Source organism: Prionailurus viverrinus, chromosome C1 (genome assembly GCF_022837055.1).
Source record: "Prionailurus viverrinus isolate Anna chromosome C1, UM_Priviv_1.0, whole genome shotgun sequence".
Taxonomy (NCBI): Eukaryota; Metazoa; Chordata; class Mammalia; order Carnivora; family Felidae; genus Prionailurus; species Prionailurus viverrinus.
This window is the reverse complement of record NC_062568.1, coordinates 201,395,052-201,412,064: the sequence shown is the minus strand read 5'-3', so window position 1 is coordinate 201,412,064 and position 17,013 is coordinate 201,395,052. Positions and strand designations below refer to the sequence as shown.

Below are 17,013 nucleotides of genomic sequence, written 5' to 3'. Positions count from 1 at the left end.
CCTCCCCCCCCCCCCCCACATTCTCTCTGTGCGCACCCTGGCGGCTCCAGGACCCCTGGTCCTTTTCCTTCCCCCACACAGACCCTGGGTGCGAGTCCACGTCCCTCCCCAGGCCCCTCAAGGGGCAGCAGAGGACAGCTGGGTGACTTCCAGGCAGTGTAAACATTAGTGCTAATGACAGTGGTAAAAATGAACAGGCAGCTTCGAGACAGGCAGTGCGCTCTGTGCTGTCCGTGTATTATCTCACTTAGTCCTTCCAAAAGCCCAAAAGCCCAGAGGGAAGGTATTGTTATGGTCCCAGATTTGAAGGTGAGGAAACAGAGGCACAGAGTGGTGCGGTAAGTTGCTCAAGGTCACAAGTTCGTCAGTAGAGGAGTTGGAGGGTCGCCCGGGTGGCTCAGTCGGTTCAGCGTCCGACTTCAGCTCAGGTCACGATCTCGCAGTCCGGTCCGTGAGTTTGAGCCCCGCGTCGGGCTCTGGGCTGATGGCTCAGAGCCTGGAGCCTGCTTCTGATTCTGTGTCTCCCTCTCTCTCTGACCCTCCCCCGTTCATGCTCTGTCTCTCTCTGTCTCAAAAATAAATAAACTTAAAAAAAATTAAAAAAAAAATAGAGGAGTTGGAGTTCAGAGCCTGGTGCTCTAAGCACTGCCATATTTTTTTTAATATGAAATTTATTGTCAAATTGGTTTCCATACAACACCCAGTGCTCATCCCAAAAGGTGCCCTCCTCAGTGCCCATCACCCACCCTCCCCTCCCTCCCACTCCCCATCAACCCTCAGTTTGTTCTCAGTTTTTAAGAGTCCCTTATGGTTTGCCTCCCTCCCTCTCTAACTTTTTTTTTTCCCTTCCCCTCCCCCATGGTCTTCTGTCAAGTTTCTCAGGATCCACATAAGAGTGAAAACATATGGTATCTGTCTTTTTTTGTAGGACTTATTTCACTTAGCATCACACTCTCCAGTTCCATCCACGTTGCTACAAAGGGCCATATTTCATTCTTTCTCATTGCCACGTAGCACTCCATCGTGTATATAAACCACAATTTCTTTATCCATTCATCAGTTGATGGACATTTAGGCTCTTTCCAGAATTTGGCTATTGTTGAAAGTGCAGCTATCAGCATTGGGGTCCAAGTGCCCCTATGCATCAGCCCTCCTGTATCCCTTGGGTAAATTCCTAGCAGTGCTATTGCTGGGTCATAGGGTAGACCTATTTTTAATTTTTTGAGGAACCTCCACACTGTTTTCCAGAGTGGCTGCACCAGTTTGCATTCCCATTTAATGCTTATTTATTTTTAGAGAGAGAAAGAGAGAGAGCAAGAGGGAGCGCACAAATGGGGGAGGGGCAGAGAGGGGGACAGAGGACCTGAAGCGGGCTCTGCGCTGACAGCAGAGAGCCTGATGTGGGGCTTGAACTCAAGAACTGTGTGATCATCACCTGAGCTGAAGTCCGATGCTCAACCAACTGAGCCACCCAGGTGCCCCTTTTTTTAAATGTTGTGTTTATTTCTGAGAGAGAAAGAGACCACAAGTAGGGGAGGGGGACAGAGGATCCGAAATGGGTTCCAAGCTGACAACAGCAAGCCCAATGCAGGGCTTGAACTCATGAACCATGAGATCATGACCTGAGCCGAAGTCATATGCTCAGCTGACTGAGCCACCCAGGCGCCCCCTGACCTCTACTATCTTTGGTATCCATGGTGCCCACACGGGCATGAGCTGTGGGTCTGGAGAATGCCCAGGACGGGCCACCTGTAAAATGAAAGGCCTTCCCCAGAGCCAGGGGGTGGACATGTTGACTCTAGATGGCTTTTCCCAGGCCGGGATTGGGGACCACCCCACAACCCACTGCCGGCACTGTCCTGGGTCGGGGCAACCGCTACGTGACATTGCTGTGGGCATAAGGGAGAGCCCCTGCCCCCTCCCCCGACGCTCACAGGCAGGTGGACAGTTACTCCATTCCTCATTCTCACTTTCCAACACCACCACCAAGAGCACATCTCCTCCTTACCCTGGCAGTTAGCAGAAGGGGCAGATAGTGGAGCCCTTGGTTGAGAGGGACGTGTCCATTCAAACGCGCCAGCCGGCCAAGACAGTGCTCACTTCTGGGGCTTTGTGTCCACTGAGAAGGGGTGTGTGTGTGTGTGTGTGTGTGTGTGTGTGTGTGCTTAGCTGAGCAGAACTGTTTCTGTCTGGCCTTGGTGGGGATCCCTGGTGCCCACTCCAGGACTCAAATTCAGCAAGGCTCATGGACGCTGCCCATGCAGGTGACAGCCACCTTAACTCTTCCACGGTAGGCTCTAGCAAGCACCTGGCAGTCCCAGCTCTGCCACTCGCTTGCCCGTTAGGTTTCTCCTGTAAGTCCTTCCTCCCATGGGGTCTCGCTCACAAACTGGGGGCACACAGTAAAAGGCAATAAAAGCCAGCCAGTAAACAAGTTGTTTGACCAACACTGAGGGGGTTTGTGAATTAAAAAAAAAAAAAGTTTTAATTACATCAATGGCAAACTTTTGAAAACCAGGAGATCGCACATCCGTATCCTCATTTTCAACTTTTCTTTAAAAAGCTGAAGATGTGAGGCGCCTGGGTGGTTCCGTCGGTTAAGCGTCCGACTTCGGCTCAGGTCATGATCTCATGGTTCGTGAGTTTGAGCCCCGTGTCGGGCTCTGTGCTGACGGCTCAGAGCCTGGAGCCTGCTTCGGGTTCTGTGTCTTGCTCTCTCTCTGCCCCTTCCCTGCTCGTGCTCTGTCTCTCTCTGTCTCTCAGTAGCAAATAAACGTTAAAAATTTTTATTTAGGGGCGCCTGGGTGGCGCAGTCGGTTAAGCGCCCGACTTCAGCCAGGTCACGATCTCGCGGTCTGTGAGTTCGAGCCCCGCATCAGGCTCTGGGCTGATGGCTCGGAGCCTGGAGCCTGTTTCCAATTCTGTGTCTCCCTCTCTCTCTGCCCCTCCCCCGTTCATGCTCTGTCTCTCTCTGTCCCAAAAATAAATAAAAACGTTGAAAAAAAATTTAAAAAAAATTTTTATTTAAAAAAAGAAGCTTATGAGGTGGCCTTTTTACCAGTTATTTCCAAATTAGAAATGTACTGCCATCAGTAGTGGCTGGATTTAAACGAGGGCATCCTGTCTTCATTCCCCACCATCCACCCACTTTCTGTTGTCTGAAACTGAATCAGTTAATATGTGTTTGGGCTACATGCAACCAAAACCCAAAGTAGATGCTTCTTAAACTAGATCAAAGGTTATTCTTCTTTTTCCTGAGAGGCCGTGTAGCCTGTCCAGAGCGTGGGGGGTGTTCCATGGTGTCAGGGGCTCAGGCTGCTTCACTCCTGAAGCTCCCCTGTGACTGGCTTCCATTCTCAAGGTCGCCTCCAAGTCCAAGAAGGCTGCTCCAGCTCCAGCTCTTGGGAGCACATTCCAGCCAGGAGGACCAGGAAGGGGAAAGAGAAGGACACGCCCCCTCTCGAGGATCCTTCAGGAAGTTGTAGGTAGTACCTCTATTTGCATTTAAAGCCCATTGGCCAGAATGTAGTCACATGGCCAGTTGAGCCACTGCTTCAGGGGTGGCTGGGAAATGTAGTCTTTATTTCAGGCAGCCACACGTCCAGCTGTCAGGGGTTCTCTTACCATGAAAAGCGAGTAGCTGTTAACTTCCTCACACGGAAGGTAAGCCCGTGAAGAGAACACTTTGTCTTTGACTTTGTCTCTGAGCTTCTGTTACTTCATTGGTAATTTGCATACCGTCCTTCGTCTTGTAAAGTCCGTCCAAGGAAGTCACAAGGAGATGATGGATGGAACCGTGCCTAGGAAAATTTGTGGCGCTGGGTGTCAGTGCAGTGATTTCCAATCACAGTCGTTCTTCCCCCCCAGATGCCCACACGGCTCGCTCACTCCCGTCCTTTGGTCTCTGCTCAAGTGTCCCCTCCCCCCGACCACCCTGCAATTGAACACTTAAAACGTCAGCTCCAACCTCCGCTCCCAGCACTCTTTCCCGCTGCCCGTCTATTTCACGCACATATCATCACCCACATGCTGCCTCTTTAATCTCTTTGTCTGTCGCTGGTCTCCCTCATCTGGGACGTCAGTACCACGAAGACAGTGGTTTTCGTCTGTATCGTCCACAGCTGCATCCCAGCACCTCCGTCAGGCCCTGACATGTAGTAGGTCCTCAGTAAGAACACATCGAGCGAGTGTACCGATGAACGGATACTTCTAGAATGTCCTCTGGGTGGGAGACACGGCACTGGGGTGAGAGACCGAGCAGGGAACAAGATCCCTTCCAGTTTCCACATCCCCATGGCATCGAGCCTAAAGCCGCGCACACTAAGATAAATACCTATTACCTTGGATGAGATCTCGGTGCCAGCAAGAGTCCGGGCGTTTTAATTTTGTTTTGACAAAGAGGCTGATGGGAGAGGCTGGCTGGCTCCACCGTCTCCCATCTGCCGGCAGCCCCAGGCGCCCTGGCCTGACCTTCCCCGCACTCAGCCCCACATGCTCAGGACAGTAAAACATAATTGGCCTGCCCTACTTTTTAAGAGAACCCAGATTGAAGGATTGGGTTTTTTGGTGGGCTGACCTGTTTAAGAGCCTTAAGAGGAGGCTGGGAGTTTCAATTCCCGCCCCCCCCCCCCGCCCCCCGCCAAAGCAAGGCTGTTTTTAGCTCAGCTTTGATGAAACAGCAGGAATCGGGTTCGGCCCCGGGTCGCCCGTCAGCTGACCTGGATGGGCTAGGCCTCCTGCAAGGCCCCAGGCCTGGCTGCAGGTTTGCAGGGAAAGTTAAGTCTTTCTTCACTCAACGGGAGTAATTGGTCCTGCTCTGAAGCGACCCCCGGGGCCATCCCGGAGGAGAAGGGGAGCTGCAGGCCTCTGTCTCGCGTTTCATCCTCCTGATGGACACTGGGGCCCCACACACCTGCAGTTCCGCCCCAGCTCTTCCAGACATTAGCCGCACACCTTAGACAAGTTGCTTGGCCTCTCTGGGCCTCAGTGTCCTGATCCGCTAAGCGGTTCGTCATTTGATCTCGCGGGGCGGCTGCAGGGACTAAATGAAAGAATTTCGGCTGGCTGCGGTGTCCATCTCAGACCCCGGAGAATAGGTCCCCCAGTCATCTCCCTGTAGGAGGCTGGGCTGCTCGACGGTCGCCCTGGAGGGCCGGGCTGGCTCGGGCCGGCCAGCGAGGCTTCTGTGAATTGCAGTGCTTTGGTGCGCCGCCCGCCTGCCCGTCTAGGGGTCAACAACCATGTCTTTGAGCCTCTTTTCTGATCCCTTGTTCAAACTGTGGTTGAAGAGATCGGCCTCGGGGCCACTCCGATCCCGTATTGGAGGGGGTCTGTGCGGGTTTGTCTCCGCCCCCCGCCCCGGCCCTGACCTTGCAGAAGCCTGTATCACTCTCACCTCAAACGGCGATGAGCGTGGGGGTTTGGGGCCTCACCTCTGGGGCCCAGCTGCCGGGGCACAGGCCCCGTCTCTGACATCGTCTGGCCGAGTGGGCACCAACACGTTCCAAACAGGATCCCCGTGCCTTGGTTTCCTCGTCTGTGAAATCGGCATGATGGCACGAATACCCGCCTCGTGGGATTGTTGTGAGGATTGGGTTTTACAGATGGGGAAACCGAGGCACAGACAATGACTTGTCCCAGGTCACTCAACTCAGTGAACCACTGGTGTGCAGGGACGAGGCGTGCACCGTTCCCTAGAACCCTTGGTCCAGTGGTCCAGCCCCGCCCCTGCACACAGCGGGGGTCGGCCATGTTCACTGAACAAGACCAGAGTGATCACTGGTGCCAGGAAGTGTGAGGAGCCCGAGAAAGGCCGCGTCCCACGCCTTCCTGCTCCTGCTGAAGGCAAGCTCGATCCTAAGGGGCTTGGGGTCTCACCACCGCCCAGCAGGGAGGCAGAAATTTCTGTTAAAAAGCAAAGCATTCACGGGGCACCTGGGGGGCTCGGTCGGTTGAGCGACCGACTTCGGCTCAGGTCATGATCTCGCGGTCTGTGGGTTCAAGCCCCGCGTTGGGCTCTGTGCTGACAGCTCAGAGCCTGGAGCCGGCTTCGGATTCTGTGTCTCCCTCTCTCTCTGACCCTCCCCCGTTCATGCTGTGTCTCTCTCTGTCTCAGAAATAAATAAACATTAAAAAAAAAAAAAAAAAGCAAAGCATTCACGGGGACAGAAAGGGGGCAGCGGGCACAGACATATGGCACCAGCCTTTCCGCCTCCCATCTAGCTGCTCACCACCCAGTTTCCTTTGTCTGGGGTCCCTTTGGCCCACTGCCTGCTTTCTGGTTCCCCACCGTCCAATGTCTTTCCAGGCGGCACCTACCCCACACCCTGTGCCTGCCGGGCCTGGGGTGGGGCACGGGGTGAAGCGGACAGAAGCATCGCCCTGAACCTTTGGCCCCTCCCGCCCTTGCCTGCCTCCCCACCCAGACCCTGAGCTGAGCACTGACCGTGAGAAATGGATCAATCAGGACTTGGAGGAGGAAGAGGTTTCCATGGCAGCAGCGAGAGGCTGGGGAAGAGAGGCCAGGAGAGGAAGGGGAGGGGGAGGAGAGAGGGAGGGTCAGAAGGGGAGGCCCGGGGAGGGGGAGGTGGCAGACCAGAGAGTCAGGACAATGGGGTCCACAGAGCGGGAGCAGGGGTGGGAGTGGGCTGAACGGGGTGGGAGAGGCCGGGATGGATGGCGCAGCGACCCCCACCTTCCACCGACCGGGGGTCCAGGAGGCCAGAGCAGCAACGGCCAGTGAGCCCCCATCTGTCATCATCCAGGGTCCCAGTTACTCACTTCCCAGGGTCTGGGTAGTCTAAGGATCCCAGGCGAGGCTCTGCGGTTTTTGCTTTGCGAATGCATCGTGGGAGGATAAAATCTGATTTCCGAGAGGTGTTTTCGCACCTCGGAAACGGGTCATTTGCCGTGTGGCCCCTGGGAAGTCACAGCGGCCATCCTTGGAGCACTCTTCCGGGCAAGGGTGAGGGGCCTTCCCCAGAGACCTCATATGAGCCTCAGAACAAAGGCTCCCCCACAGCCCGGATCCAGAAGAGGGTAGTGACCTGTCTGAGGTCATGCGCCCCTAGGAGCTTGAGCCAGATTGGCACGAGTGTCCAGCACCTTCCAGTCCAGGAGGAAAGGGAATGAAAGGCTAGAATGTAGGGGGGGTGCAGCTCAGGGGGAGGGCAGAGGAAGATTAACAATGGAGGGGCCGCCTGGGGCCTCACCTGGGGGCTCACTCTCCACCGCCCACTGCCCGGCCAGACCCCTGCAGCGCTGGGGCCCCAGTTAAACCTCCTTAACTGCTCAGGGGCCGGGATTGCCCACCCACAAAGTCTGGGGCCAGGCAGGGCCTGAGGTGGGTCCTCTAGGCTCCTTGGACTGGGGAGGCGAGCTGGGGGCAGGGCCAGAAGGGGGCTGGCATCTTCTGGAACGCCTCCTCCCCCCACCCTTTGCCCTGCTTCCCCATTATCCCTCCCTCCCAGCCAGCAATTTGATTGGGAGCCACAGATGTTTTGCACCCACTGAGCAGTTTTATGATGGAAACCATTTTCGGATTGAAAGGGGGATAGAAATCTCTAATGGCTTTTCAAAGGCCCCAGAAAGAAAAAAAAAAAAAAAAAAAAAAAGAGTTCAGGCAGTTTCTGGAAAGAAAGGAGAAAACACACAAGGAAGAAGGTAATGAAACTCTCAGTGCTGAGGGAGGGGCTTGGCCCTTAGCGAAGGGGCTTTTCCTGCAGTCCCAACCCCCCCTCCTCCCCCCCCCCAGCTGCCTCCCTCTCCTTCCCCCCTCCCTGGGTCCCCCCCTGGTCCCTGGGCCTCCCCCATTCAAGATAGCCTGTTCGCCCCTAATTGGTGCCGGCCCTAATGTTCTCAGGTAAGCCCACCACGTTGAGGCTGGACAAAGCCTTGACTGGCTCCCCAGCTGGGGAATGGCCCGAAGGTGGGGGCGGGGTGCTGTGGGCTTCCAGCCCCCAAACAGCAATTCTGACTCTTGTCCTTCTGCTTGCTTGGGGCAGGAGAAGTTGGCCCCAAACTCTCCAGCTTCGTGGCACGAAAAGAGCCCCGGGTATTTCAGGCTCGCTGAGCCCCCGACTCACTGAGGCTTCCGGCTGGGAGCGGCCGTGGCTCCAGAGCCGATCCTCTGGGCCCATGCCAGGGGTCTGTAACGCTCTCACAATCCTCAAGGCACGCTGCAGAGGGGCCTCCTGTGGCCCGTCTCCCTCCTGGGTCCCTCTTGGATCAGCAGGCACAGGCAGCCTGGCCTCTCCGTCCTTGATCTGCTGCTGACTGCTGTCTGGCCTGGGGCAGGTGTCTCCTCTGTCTTTAGTTTTCTCGTGTATCAAATATAAGGCGACCAGCAGCCTGGTTTGCCTGCAGCTGAAGGACTGCTGGGACGTGGGTATTTCCGTGCTAAAAGGGGAGAGTCTTAGACGTAGCAGGGCTAGCTGGTCGCCCTGGTGAAGACCAGGATGCATTGGGAAATCTGGAGCAAAACCCCCAGGCTCCTCCTCGTATACCCTGTGCCCACGGGACACGTCCCACCGCGTAAGGGAGGAGAGTCTCCTTCCTCCACCGGCGCCTCTGCTTGTGAAGTCCCTGTGGCTCCACACCTGCCCAGGGCAAACGTCTCCCCAGTCCGCTCCTCTCGAGGGCTCGCTGGAGGAGAAACTCCAGGAATGGACCAAAAGGAGGCGAGGGAGTGGTTTCTGGGTTTCAGAATGTTCCATTCCCATCCCACTGGGGTTGAAACGTCTCTCTCCACGGGCAGCTTCCCTGGGAATGTATTAATGACAACAGGTGGCTCGGGTCTTACCACTTTAGGTGACATTAGCCGAGTTCCCACCAAGTAGAAGGAGACACAACTTGGCCTTGATCTCAGCCTACGGTCTGGGTTCCACTTTCCAGGGTGAGCTTGAGTTTAGACTCCCCTGCAGGGGGCCAGGAAAGCTTGAGAATTTGTCATCTCAGAAGCTGGAGGACAGGGAGCAGGTGCAGGATGTGGTCCGGGAGGGCAGAATGAGGGGGACAGAGGCCATGCTCTGTGTGTGGCCAGCTTTGTGGCAGCCCCCATGGGTTGTTTTTTTTTTTTAAGTTTATTTGTATTTTAGAGCAGAGAGAGTGTGCAAGTGGGGGGAGGGGGCAGAGAGAGAGAGAGAGAGAGAGAGAAAGAGAGAGAGAATCCCAAGCAGGCTCAGCACTGTCAGCACAGAACCCAACGAGGGGCTTAAACTCACAACCATGAGATCATGATCTGAGCCAAAATCCAGAGCCGGATGCTTAACCAACTGAGCCACCCAGGGGCAAAATCTGTCCTCAAATAATTTCTACTCAACAGTACTCACTGCAGACACACAGGTGTCAAGGCCTTCCAAACTCTAGGTTCTGGCATTTGGGGTTTGGTGGAACCGATGGAAGGGACCACCCAGTGTGTCTGGTGGGGGAGGGTAAGATCAAACAGATGGATGGACCTACTGGGGTTGGAGAAGGACCGAGAACCTGAGACTTGGGGTTTGCTGGCCAGTAGCAACAGGGTCACCTAAGAGCTTGTTGGCAATTCTGAGGCCCGGCGCACACCTACCAGAATCTGCATTTGAGCCAGACCCCCCGGGGAGTCTTGAGTATGTTCGAGTTTGAGGCCTGTGCCCCCTCACCTCCCAGAGTCTCCGTAGAGGATCCCGCCTCAAGACAAGGAGCTTTCGGGGCGCCTGGGTGGCGCAGTCGGTTAAGCGTCCGACTTCAGCCAGGTCACGATCTCGCAGTCCGTGAGTTCAAGCCCCGCGTCAGGCTCTGGGCTGATGGCTTGGAGCCTGTTTCCGATTCTGTGTCTCCCTCTCTCTCTGCCCCTCCCCCGTTTATGCTCTGTCTCTCTCTGTCCCAAAAATAAATAAACGTTGAAAAAAAAATTAAAAAAAAAAAAAAAAAAAGACAAGGCGCTTTCTTGCCTGTCCCTGGCCGCTTTCCCGGGTCTGCTGGTTTCCTCAAACGCTACCCCCCCCCCCCCCCGCTGGTAGCCAGTCCATTTCCTCGCACTGAGGGGTTCACGCAGCCACCCAGGGTGGCAAAGGAAAATCCAGAAGCAGCAAGAGCAGCTGGGAAGGGGGAGCAGCTGGGGCTGGGGCTGAGCAGGTGCTCACCTGGGCCACTGGGCCAAACAGACAGACCTGAGCTGCCCTCGGGCTCCCAGCCAGGCTCTGCAAATTGCACAGGTGCGAGGGAGGGGGCCTGGGCCCATCCCTGCTCTCCCCCACCCCCCCTGCCCTTTTCCAGAGAGCAGCAAACCTTTTCCAAGTGTCTTACTTGCAAACATCCCAATATAGCCCCGTGGCTGCCAGAGAATTTATGGCCATTTTTATTAGCCCTGCCTCAAGGCTCCACAGAGATGCAGTGGGCATTCTACAACAGTTGCCCCAGCATTGCAGGGGCACGGCCCTGAACTTGGAGAGTAAGCAGGTGTCTGAGGGAGGGAGAGAGAAGGTCTGGACCTCAGGGGCTGTGCAGCCAATGGGGGAAGCGTGGCAGATGTGCGAACAGTGAAACTTTATTACTTCCCACTTGAGATCTTTCCAGCAGGGGTGACGGAGCAGCGCTGAGGCAGCGCTGAGGCAGGCGCTAGGCTAATCAGATTGCAGGGGGGGTGTTTAACCTACTTGCAAGAAGGAAGTATCTCCCGGCTCCCTTAGAAGCTCCGTTTCCATGCAAACAATGGTTACACAAATGAAAAGGTTCTCTCCTCTCTTCATTAAAGCAAAGCCTCAAAGGACCAATCGCTACCTGAATCTGCTCCATTAGCCCAGAATGAGGCACTGTGTATATAAATGAAGACATCTGAATTACAAAATGCTTTTTAAATAGGGTGGATTATAAAAGTTTGGTCCTGACAAGTCTTCTTATTTAATTGGGGAGTTTTGGCAAGAGACGGGAGGCCACACACTCCTTTCCCTCCCTCCCCCCAACTCCCTCCCGTCCCTCCTTCCTTTCTGGGTCCAGAGCAGGGAGGGTGTCAGTGTCACTGAGTTTGGACTTGATGCTCCAGTGGATGAAAGCCGGGGGAAGGTTCGAAGTTGGAAAAGGACCCGCCAGAGCTCGCTGTGTGATAAGGTCACTCTGGCAGCAGGGTAGGGAGGGGATGGCCTGGAGAAGCCGGCAGAAGCGTGGACAGGTGGAAAGGTTCCGGGCAGAGCAGCACCGGCAGAATGGAGAGAAGGAAATGACCAGGTGTCTGTGACCTGCCCTGTAACCCCCCCTCACCTGAGAGAAGATTAGAGCAGGAGAGGGCCAGAAGCACCTGCACAAATGCCATGCATACTTTTCTCAGAGAAAACCAATTGACCAGAAATCCTAGGAAATGTGAGTTACAGTAACAGCACATCGGTGGTTGCCTGGAGCTGGGCAGCTGGGGGCTTACACACGGACACAAGGGAGACTTTGGGGGGGGGGGTGCTAGAGCTGTTCCTTATCTTGATTGTGCGAGTGGTTTCAATGGTGTCCACATAGGTCAAAACCCACCGAATATGTAGCCTTTGTGCAACTTATTGTTCGTCAATTATACCACAATAAATCTTTTTTTAAATTTCTTTAATGTTATTTTTGAGAGAGAGAGAGAGCACGTGAGCAGGGGAGGGGCAGAGAGAGAGGGAGACACAGAATCCGAAGCCGGCTCCGGGCTCTGAGCCGTCAGCGCAGAGCCCGACGCGGGGCTCGAACCCACGGACCGTGAGATCATGAGCTGAGCTGAAGTCGGACACTTAAACGACTGAGCCACCCCGGGCGCCCCTAAACCACAATAAATCTATAAATGAAAAAAAATATTTTTTAAGAGGCACAGACCCCAGGAACCTGTAGTACAGGGACAACCTAACCTGACACGCTGCTCTACCCCTAGGACGTGGCGAGATGAGACTGATGTTTCTCATGATGACCTTGATCCTAGGGCAGCTGCATTAATGTCCAGCGCTCTTCTTCCAAGAAGCAGGGAGGCATAGGTGCAGGCTGGATGGAAAGGATGTTGTTACAGTGTTGCTGTTGAAAACGGTGGCCGTGTATGCCCTGCTTCCTACTCGACACCACAAACCGTGCCTGGGATCTGGGAGGCACTTAATAATTTGTTTACAAATTTAATCATTTGGGGCACCCGCGTGGCTCAGTTGGTTCAGCATCTGATGCTTGATCTCCGCCACGGTTCGTGAGTTTGGGCCCTGCATCGGGCTCTGTGCTGACAGTGCAGAGCCTGCCTGGGACTCTCCCTCTCTCCCTCTCTCTCTGCCCCTCCCCTGCTCGCTCCCTCTCTCCCTCAAGATAAATAAATACACTTTAAAAATGTAATCATTTAACGGTGGGGGGGGGGAAGAATCTGACAAGCGCCTGCCACCCACCAGGCTCTGCTCTAAGTATACTTGGGTCCAGTTCATTCATTCAGGCTTCCTTTTGCTGTCAGCCAAAGTCCCTCGCCCGATCACATGATTCCCCAGCGATACAGGACGGGGAAACTCGGAGATGCGTTCGGATTCCTCCCAGTCCTGCCCCCTGTTCCACGTCCACCACCTCCATTCTGTGAGAATCTAGGATTCTTCCCAGTGGAGAGACAAAGCGCGCAAAGGAGAGGCGAGCGGAGGCTGTGAAGTCGGGTCAGGTGTGGAGAATGTGAGCACAACTTGTTCAGGGAGCCGCCGTCAGCGGAATTAAGGGGCCCACTGGAAGCTGGAGGAAGGGAATTTAGGAAAATAAAAGGCCATCCTGTTCCTCCCAGCAGGGAGGAAGCAGATGGTTCTCATTACCTGGAGAGTGGTAGGGCCCAGAATAGAAACGCACTGTAGAGCCGTGGAGGCGAATCCTGGCAACCAGGGAGCCTGGATTCACCTGCCAGTTGGTAAAGGAAGATCCGAGGAGCAGCCACGGGTGGGGCGATGGGGCCCGAAGACAAGTCTTCAGCTCTTGGTTCCAAATCATGGCACCCACCTGCTTACTCTCTGGCCTCGGTCCTGTTACCTCTTGGGTGGGTGCCTCAGTTTCCTCATCTGTACAAGGTAGAGATAATAAGATGATGATTGCTCTCCAGTATATTTGGGCATACTTTCTGTACTGCGTGATAGCAAGGTCCCGTCGAGGATTCGGTAAGATGCGGTAAAAGGCTTAGCATAATTCCTCTCGGGAGAAAATTACCCGGTGATCCCACAAGACAGGTATTATCACACCCATTTATCAGATGGAGAAATCCAAGCTCAGAGAAGCCAAACGAGCTTGTCCAACCTCACACAGCTAGTCGGGTGCAGAGCCCAGACTAGTCCGAGGGCACCTACCTCCTGGCCTAGACTGCTTCCGCTGCCTTCATCGGTACAGTGGCTCTTCCTGAGCACCCACCGCGTGGCCAGGCTCACGTTCAAGGAGCTTCTATGCTTCCCTGGGAGGGAGGACAAACAGATAACAATGTAGCATGTTGTGGACAGGTAGGTGCCCCCAGGCATGCAGCCTTGGCACAGGGAGCAGGCAGTCAGGGCAGCCTGCCTGGAAGAGGTGGCATTCGATGTAGAACCTAAGGATTGTGGTTCGTAGTGATTCTAGCCCATTGGTCTCTCGCGCCGTGTCAGCTCTGAGCTAAACCCAACTTTCTGATGGGGTGAGATCACAGGTGGGGAAAGTCGGACCCACCTGCTGGGCTTTGAAAGATGGCTAGAGGCTTGCCATGTGGCCAAGAGAGGAAGACGGGTCCAAGCAGAGGGAACAGCCCAGGCAAAGGCAGGGGAGCAGGAACCAAGTCCTTGGCATCTCTGCATCGGCTGCTCGGCCCCTAGCCTCGGCACGAGGCATGACACACAGTAGGCACACATACTCGTGCTAGCCCTCAGCCTGGCGGAAACCCCAGGGACCAGCCCTTGCATGGCCTAACCCGAACTCCGGCGGCCCCCGGGGACAGCCAGCGGGGCCCCCACTATCTGGGTCTCCAGTTTCTCAAAAACACAATTACGTGGCTTTCGAAGCTGCTGTCAGTGTTGGTAAACTCCAGCCGCTAAACTGCATTACACTGATTTTGCCAGAAACCTCTGCAGTTATTAATAGTTTATTGATCGGAGCCCAACGCTGATGAGAGTTGGTGTTCTTACCCCAGCCCCCTCGGGGCCCCGCTATCTGTGCAAGGCCTTTTATGCAGCATGCAGATCAATGCCGCTCAAATCTGGGGAGAGGGCATCTCTGGGCTGCTTAATCCACTTTAGAAGGATGGCACTGAGCACACAAGCTCGGATGAGGCGTTGGGTCCACATCAAAGCAGCTCCCTGGAAGCCCTGGGGTCCGCAGGTAAGAATTAGACTCCACGCCTGCTCTCCAGCACAGGGGGAGACGGGGTTCTCCGTGCTCGCTCCAGGCCACCCATTTACTGAATGTTGACTGAGTACCTACCATGATGGCAAGTGCCACACGAGGCCGTGGGACATGCCGGCGACCCAGACAGGGGCACACCCTACCTTCGCAGAGCTTACTGTGCATGGCAGGGGAGGAGGGTGATCGAGAGTCACAGAGGAGAGTCATCAAGTTACAGTTTAGACCAGTACTGCTGTATCAGTTAGCTGTTGCCGCATAACAAGCCATCCCAAGCCTGGATGGGCGTCAAGCAACAACCATGAATGATTGCTCATGAGTTGGGGTTGGCTAGGCTCACTCCTGAGTGTGACCTTGGCTGGAAAGGCTGGGCCAGCTGGGGTCTCTTTCCGTGTCTCCATGTGCTCTTGTCCACATCAGAGGCTTGTTCTCAGGAAGAAGCAGGGAAAGGGAGAGAGAGTGAGAGGGGGAGGTGGGGCTACAGAGAGAGAGAGAGAGAGAGAGTTCTTTTGAGACTTAGGCTTGGAATTTGTACACTGTCACTTCCAACCTTATGACTCGCAAGTCATAAGGCCAAGGATAGGGAAAGAGACTCCACTCCTAGGTAGGAGAAACTATCGAGGCTGTTTTGCAAGAGGCATGGGTGCAGGGAGGCTATTAATCAGGGCCACCAATGCCACCAATCCCCCACAGCCACCTGGTCCGTGTGGTGGCTAAGAAAGCGACCATTCCTTTGTAATCTGAAGGATACAGCCAGGGAAAGAAAATGAAGCAGCCCCAGGAAGAGAGAACATTGCAAGCAAAAGCTCTGAGTCAAACAAGGCACTGGGCTAAATGCACCTGTAAGGGTCACCTCTGAGGGGTCCTGGAGGGGAATCTGGAACAGAAAAAGGACATTAGTGGAAAAACTGGGGAAATCCGGAAGGAGTCTGGGCTTGAGGTAACAGTGATGGATCCGTGTTGGTTTCTTAGTCTGACAGCTATACTGTGGTCTTGGAACAGGTTAACCATGGGGGAAATCGGGTGAGGGATGGGCGAGAATGCTCTATTCTCTGGGCAACTTTTGTGTAAATCTAAAACGATTCCAAAATTAAGTTTATTTTTTTAAGAAGGCACTTGGCATATGAGAGGAATGGAAAGACAGAAAGCCATCGTAGCTAGAGGAGGACGAGGCTAAGAGGTGGCTGGAGATGTGGCAGGAAGCAGCCACGCTGGCCTGGTTGGCCAAGATAAGGATTCCCGTCTTTATCTGAAGAGCCCAGAGAAGTCTCCCAAGGACTTTAGGTAGGGGAGTGCCATTAATTCCATTTGCATTTGCAAAGATCTGGGTTCTACCCTCACAACGGATCTGAGGAAGATTAGGGAGAGCAGAAAAACCAGTTGGCCATCCGGCCCTCCTTCCAGGTGAACAAAGATGGTGGCCGTGGGGCTGGAGGGAAGTGGATGCAATCCAGGATGCATTTAGGAGATAGAGCAGTACCGGGACGAGCTCAAGTCCCTGAGTGGTGGCGGAGATGGACGGTGGTGCCCAGCAGCAGGACCGGGACCCGCTGGGAGAGCTAAGGAGCCCCGTCCGTGAAGGACCACACGAGTCTGTAGAAACAGTCCCAAGTGGGAAGCCGCTTTCTTCACAAGGCGCCAGTCCAGGTGTCACGTCTTCGACCACCTGTGCTGTGTCATCTACATAAGTCGCCCGCACACACCGCTTATGTTCCTGTCACCTGAGCGTGCCATCAGTGGAGCAATGGCCTAAACATGTCACCTGTGCTGCTGTCACATAAACGCATCTGCGTGTGTCCCCCACATGGCGGTTACCTGCGCGTCTCCACCTGCGTGCCCACCGTGTCACTATTACCTTATTACATCACCTGGGCGGCTGCCAGCTACGTGCATCTCCTGAGCCTGTGTCTTTATGGGGCTGTCCCCTGAGCGTGTTGCCTGCACACAAGTCACTCAAGCAGGTCGGCCCTGTAACTGATCCCTATGAGTGTCACCTAAATATGTCACTCCAGGAGACTGTGGCTCAGCACCAGTGCCCCTAGAGGGGCTGTTTTTCCAGTCTAGCTGGGTTACAAACAAAGGAAATCGCTCCCAAGGGAAGACAGGCCCCCGCTGTTCCCCCCTGAGCACGGAAGGGAGGGAAGGAGGGCAGCCTTCTCCCCGCAAAGTTTCTCTGGTGAGAAGCTCCTGTTCTCTCTGAGTCCTTTTATGACAGTCGGTAGACCAGATGTCAACCTCTGCGTATTCTATGTAAATGAAGGTGTTTGTTTATGCTAATGCGTGCTGGCTCAGAGCGGAGCCAGCAGCATGGAACCCAGGCTGAGAGCCCAGGTGTGGGGGGCAAGGTGCAGGGAGGTGGGGGACACTGAGTCAGGAGGGAACCGGAGCTCGGAGGCAAAGCTGAGGGTAGGGGTGGCAGCTGACATAAGGGAAGAAAGGGAATCTGAGGTCAGACCTGCCCAGCAGAAGCAGATCGCAGCGGGCAGCTTCGCTGAGTAGGGTGGAAATGTGTCCACGAGGGGGTGGGAACAAAGAGCTGGATTGAAGGAACCCCCTTCTCGGGGGGGGGGGGGCGGGGGCAGGGCGGGACCCACACCCAGAGCCTGTGCTCTTGGCCACCGCCCTCGCCTTCCCCGGCCGGGGCCTCTCTGATCAGACCGCGGGGCCAATTTGGTGGGTAGGGCGCCACACTGGCCCTTTACTACGGCTGTCATG

At 55.0% G+C, this 17,013-nt stretch overlaps 1 protein-coding gene across 1 annotated transcript in view; it reads left to right on the top strand.

The window, feature by feature from the left end:
- IGSF21 (immunoglobin superfamily member 21) overlaps positions 1-17,013 on the top strand; it is a 226,942-nt gene that overhangs the window by 173,179 nt on the left and 36,750 nt on the right. The gene's annotated exons all lie outside the window — the stretch shown is intronic.